The following is a 6,000-nucleotide window of genomic DNA, read 5'->3' on the forward strand; positions in this document are numbered from 1 at the left end:
CTTGGACTCAGCAATTCCACTTCTATGAATTTATCCTACCAGTTTACTCATTGACTTGTACAAATACACACACACACACACACACACACGCACACAAATTATCTGGTTATTACCTATATTAACAAAAATATTGGAAACCACAAAGATGTTCATCAGTAGGGTAATGGGTAAATAAATCTAGTGTAGATTTTAATAAAAAAACACTATCTTAATGCAATGGCCAAGGGAAAACTTTGGGATACCTATTGCTCATTTTGGTGCTCAAAGTGTGATTGTCTATGTATGCAGGATGAGCACACTATTATGTGTTTATTAGAGCTTATTAGGAATTATTAATCATATTACTTAATAAGCTTATTAGAAACAAGAAGCTTATTAGAAATTCAGAATCTCAGTTCCCTCCAAGGCCTATTGAGCCAGAATCTGCATTTTTTCAACGAGATCCCAAGTTATTCCAATGCTAGGGAAGCACTGGTATAGAACACAGGGATCTCATTTCTCAAGTTTACCAAACTCTGGAGAGCAACTTGGTTTTTCTAGAATAGACACACCCCAACTGGATGACCTGGACCAGTTCCTATTGGTGTCCACTGTCCTATCCACAAAAAAGGGAGTAATAAGACCTGCTCTTCCTCATTACAGGATTACTGAGAGTTTCAAATGAGCTCACGGATTTGTCCTATTTATTGTGGTGGAGCTGACAGGGGCTGCGGAGTCAGTTTCTGCCCTCACTAGGCTGATGGTTTGTGGGATAGGGGGACATGTGCACAAACTGCTGGACATTGTGTGACTGTCATGGTCATCACAAGGTTCTCCTATGCTTACTCTTTTACTCATTCATTCATTCAATGCAGTCATTTATTAAAACATAAAGTAGCAGAAACAAATGAGCCATAAACTCTGTCCCCAAGGAGATATCAGTCTAGTCAGAGATAAGGATGTAGGTGGGAGATTCGATTCAGAGCACACTATAGTGGTCCTCTGAAGCCCATTCAAAGGGCTGTGGGAGCACAGGTGAGGCAACAAGAGCATTGCTTTAGAGGGTAATTTTAAGTCATCATGTTCAGAAGGGAGAAAACAGCATCCAGGGAGAAGAAACAGCAGGGATAAAGGCAGAGAGGCATAAATGTGTGTGCGCTTGTGCCATGACAAGAACTTGTGTAAGTGCCAAGAGATGGTTTTAGAGCAGTGGCTTGGGGCCTGATCTTAGATGGTCCTGGTGTTCAATGCTAAGGAATATGGTAGGAAATGGGGATTCCCTGAAGGGAGAGGAACAACACAGTCATAGCTATGTCTCACAAAGATCCTTTAACAGCAGCACAGAAGAAAAGACTTGAGGCAGAAAGACTTTAAAGAGGCTCTGACAGTAGCTCAGGGGAGAGATGGCAAAGCAATGGATTGGAGTAGTGATTGTGGGGACAGAAATGAATAGGAGAGATATTAAGGGAGGTAACATTGGCAGGGCTCTTGACCAAATGAATCGGGTGGGAAAGGAAAGGGAGGTTTCTGGCCCAGTGTCTGGGTGAAGGGTGTTACTGTTGACCAAAATGAGGGATAGCAGAGAAGGATTGGGTGGTGATGAGCCCCGCTCTGGGAGTACTGGTTGTGGGTGCCCTTGGGGTGCCCTATTGGCTCTGTCCAGGAGTCACAGGAGGAGAGTAGGCCCGCCTGGACACGTGAGTTTGGGAGTTGTTAGTTTATAGGAATGCTTGGAGCCATGGGAATGAATGAGATTGTAGGAGGGTGCGCGGTGAAAAGAGAATAGGGTTGAGAGTGGCAGCCACATTTAAGGACTGGCAGGAGAAACGAGTCCATGTAGGAGGCTGAGTGAGGCCAAGAGGCATTTCTGCTTCCCCGGTTCCCATGGGCACGGGCAGTGAACACCTCAGTGGCCACAACTCAGCATCCAACAGAATCATCTCCAGGAATGGCCCCAGGGTCACCACCCCAGGGGTCCCAGAGTGACTCGTGGCTCAAGCTAAGGACTTTGAGAAGAAAGACTGAGACAGGGACATGGGCTCGGCTTGCCCCCCTCTCCCTCCCATTTTCCTCCTCATGCACACCAATGTCGAGCCCTTTCACAAATCCGCTTTTCTCTGAGAAAAAAACAAGAGGGTGTAAGAAAAGGAGAAACAAAAGAAATGTTTGAGTTTAGTTTTTTTCCGTTTTGTTGTTTTTTTATCAGACAAGGACCAGCGCCTCCCAACATCGAATCAGACCTCCCAGACATGTCCTAGGTTGTCTCCAATGAACTCACTCTCTCATTACCATTAAGAGCAAAGAGAGTCAGGTCCTATCATGAGTAACCAAAGGAGGATTTTACAAAACAAAACAAGAGAGAGAAAATGGCTCCGGAAGAGTTATGCTATCTGATTCATGTTGGGTTTTTTTTGTAGAAACAGATCTGTGCCTTTAAACTGATAATGGCTCCTCGCAGCCAAACAATTGATCTATTTGGTGTTCTGGCTTTAAGTAAAAAGTGAAATGGCCTCTTTAGAAATGTTGGCAGCCTGGCTGGTCCATTAGTAAGGCCGAAAAATCAAAACATTGACGGGAAAAGGCCATTATGACTGGGCTCGGCAGGAGTCATCAATAGATGATGTCATTTCAGAAATCAGCAAGCCGAGGTCACGAGGCCCTTGGGCAGAGTCAAACTGCCCTTCATGGCCCATCATCACCCTCCTTTGCAGATACTGAAGTCTGCCAAGGGGACACAGGAATCTGAGCCAGGACGGGCCTCATTTTACCCTCTCTTTGCTCAGCCTTCTTCTCGGGGAATGTAGTTCTAGAGCCTGTGACATCTGGCAGGTTATTCAGGAAGGCCCTCAGTCCTCCCATGTGCACAGCCCTTCTATTCTAGAGCCTGTGACATCTGGCAGGTTATTCAGGAAGGCCCTCAGTCCTCCCATGTGCACAGCCCTTCTATTCTACAGCCTGTGACATCTGGCAGGTTATTCAGGAAGGCCCTCAGTCCTCCCATGTGCACAGCCCTTCTACTCTCCTTTCATCCTCTTCCCCTCTCCTGGTCCTTCTCTGCCGCTTCCCACACACCTCATCGCAGAAACACCTGCCTCCCCTCTGTGCCCTGTCTCCATCTCCTGGTGCCTTCCCTCCCCTTTCCTTTCTCATCCAAGCTTCTAGAAAGAGTCACATGCTGTCTCCACTTCTTCAGCTGCCATTAGTTTCTGCCTCTTCCCCTCACTAACACGAATGATATGATCGCAGGTACCAAGCACTGGGCTGAGGGTTTTGCCTGCATCATCACCCTCAATCCCCACAGCAACCCCTGTGAAATGGGTGCCATCATCCTCCCATTGTTCAGAGGAAACACCTGAGGCTCAGAGGGACAGGCAGGCTCACTAGCCCCACTAAGGCAGTAGCAGATCCCATTTTTGAACTTTTTGAAATGCTCTGGCCAAAGTCACCCGTGACTCCCTGCCAGTCCTGGTGGCCCCTGCCCAGTCAGTCCTCATCCCCTCTTTGTGCAGCAACTGGCACTGCCACCCTCTCTCCTACCTTGGCTGTTGGGAAGTTACTTTCTCCTACTCTTTCCCTCCTCTGCACAGAATGAGTTCCGCCAGCTTTCATTCCTGGCACCTCACTTTTCTCATACTGGAATGTCCTTCAGGAAACTCCAAGCCCTTTTGATTCCAGGTCCACTGGAGAGCTTCTTGCCCACCCCCTCCTGGCTCATGGTCACTCTAAGCGGGCGGCAGAGATGGGGCTGGAGCCAGGTGTCTGAATCTACAGGAGAGTCTGCTTTTTCTTACTCAGAGCTGCCACCATTACTTATTCCCTATTTTTGTGTTTCTGCTGAGCAGTAGGAAGCAGCCCTACCCTGGAGGAGGGAGAAGGTGTGAGACCCTGATAAGGTGGGCGGAGGCTATTTTTAGAGAACACCCGCTTTCCACCTTGGCTGGGAGGAACTCAAAAGCCAGGCAGTCAAAACAGGGGTTCCATTCTCTGCCTGCTGGTTGCATGACTGGAATTGATGAGAACTTTACTATTTGTCTCCATTTCCCCTTAATTCTATCTGTGAGGCTTTGAGATGACATTAGAGAAAAATACATAACAGAAAGTAAAGTAGAAACAAAAATGAAACTTCAGGATGAGGGTGCTATTGTCTGAGCAAGGGAAAGTCTTAGACAACAGCGGATCAAAGAAGAGGGGGCACTGGTGGGTGCTCACTGATCCCCAACACCTGCCTCAGCAGCAGGAAGGGTGGGGAAAAGAAAGGAGAAGGGCTAGTAGAGACTGCAGACCTCCTGGTGTGTCCAGCAGCATGTGACCTTGAGCAGGGGGCTCTGGGACCCTTCATGGAGAACAAAATGGCTGTCACCCCTGGGAGAATTCTAGATGGGGATTTCTATGGTGCTCCCGCTGAGAGCCCAGAAGTTAGAGTAGGGTCTGGTTCTGTGATTCAGGCGCAGAAAAGCTTTGGCCAGATCATCTCCAAAAGTCTAAAAGGGTGAAGGTCCAGGCCAAGTGCAGGGTCGGTGATAGCAGAAGGGGTGGGATGTGGGGGTGTACCTGCACCGCTTGGAGGCTGCCTCATAATTACTGTATGGAAGGGGAAATGAAAGCCAAGGAGCAGCTGGACTGCAGCCTCTGGCCCTGCCTAGTTCTTTGGGTCTAAGGCTTTTGAGTCACAGTCTGCTTTGTAAAGGTGATGGCGGCTACCTGGCATGATACCCTCATTACCGCAGAGCGCGCTCCCTGGGGGTGTACGGCCCAGGCTAGAGGGTCCTATCAGGTCCCAGAATCCGATCTGAGTCGGAGACATCGCCCAAGTGTCTGGTTTCCGCGCCTGCTGCCATGTGCGCCGCCGTGTCCCCTGCATCCCGGCTGGAGCAGGTGAACAGGTCGGGAGCCTGGCCTGCTGCTCTCAAGGCCAGGCTCCTAGCTTTGTCCCGGGAACCGAACCCCGTCCCAACAATGGAGAAACAGAGTCCCAGAGAACGGAGAGGGCTTGCCAAGGCTACCCTGTGAGTTGGCCACAACCAGGGGGCTACAGGCTCCTTCCCGCTCCACCGTGGCGCGGAAGGTGTGTATCGTGGACTTTAAATCTCTTCATCTCCCTCAGTTTGGAAAACTTTTCCTGCCACATACAGGCGCAGCCCAGCCCCGGTTCCACGCCCACCCAAGCACGTACGCCCCCACTGCTGCCCCCAAACTCGCAGAAGCCGGAGGGGCGGGCGCACATCGGGGTGCGGGCTGCGGCGGGCACCTGATCCCAGCGGAGCCCAGCACGCCGGAGCCAGCAGGGGAGACCCCCAGCCCGGCGTGGCGCTCGTCTCCCGGTTACAGACGCGGCGCCGCGGTCCAGAGCGGAGGGCGCCCGAGTCAGGGCCACACGTGCCCAGGGGCGCAGACCCGAGCGTCTGACTCAGGACCCCGAGACCCGGCTCCCCGGCCCCGGAGGCAACCCGAGGCGGCAGCTATTTATAGAGGGAGCCACGCTCAGTCCCTTTCGGCGGCGGCGACAGCTGAATATTTTGCCCAGATATGGCTGGGGTCCCGGCGCCGGGGCAGGGAGCCCCGCGAGCGCGAGGGGGACCCCCGGCCGGGAGGGGAGCTTACCGGGTCGTAGAACCGCGGGGGCCGACACGGGTGCGGGCGAGCGGGCGAGCGGAGCGCGGGGCTGGTGCGGCCGCAGGCGGACGAGCGCTGTGGGCTCCGGGGGTGGACCGCAGGGGCGGGCCCGCTCCGAGCTGTCACCGCGCCCCGCCCCGCCCGCCGCTCTCTCTCTCCGTATCTCTCCCTCCACTCGGGGGCGCCGGGGTTCAGCGCGTGGTCCTCAGCCCGGGAGCTACACCCGCAGGGGGCAGCGCGGGACAGGGGCCGGGATGCCCCGAAGCTTGGCTCTGCCGACAAGTGGGTGCAGGTCGCTCCTCAGTCTCGGGTTCCCCGCTTGTACCAGGAGTTAAAGCGATGGTAGTTATGTGGGAAAAGGTGGGTGGATTCTTATTCTTGAGGGTCTTGAATGGTGCAAAGCCAGCC

General features: G+C 52.5%; 1 protein-coding gene across 1 annotated transcript in view; it reads right to left on the minus strand.

Annotated features, from left to right (window-relative positions):
• Positions 1 to 5,676, minus strand: part of TMOD1 (tropomodulin 1) — an 86,350-nt gene extending 80,674 nt beyond the window's left edge. Inside the window, exon 1 of the mRNA XM_066367595.1 lies at positions 5,581 to 5,676. The gene's annotated coding sequence lies outside the window, so the exon portion shown is untranslated. The remainder of the gene's footprint in view (positions 1 to 5,580) is intronic.
• Positions 5,677 to 6,000: the final 324 nt, after the last annotated feature.

The sequence above is a fragment of the Saccopteryx leptura genome, chromosome 2 (genome assembly GCF_036850995.1).
Source record: "Saccopteryx leptura isolate mSacLep1 chromosome 2, mSacLep1_pri_phased_curated, whole genome shotgun sequence".
Classification (NCBI taxonomy): Eukaryota; Metazoa; Chordata; class Mammalia; order Chiroptera; family Emballonuridae; genus Saccopteryx; species Saccopteryx leptura.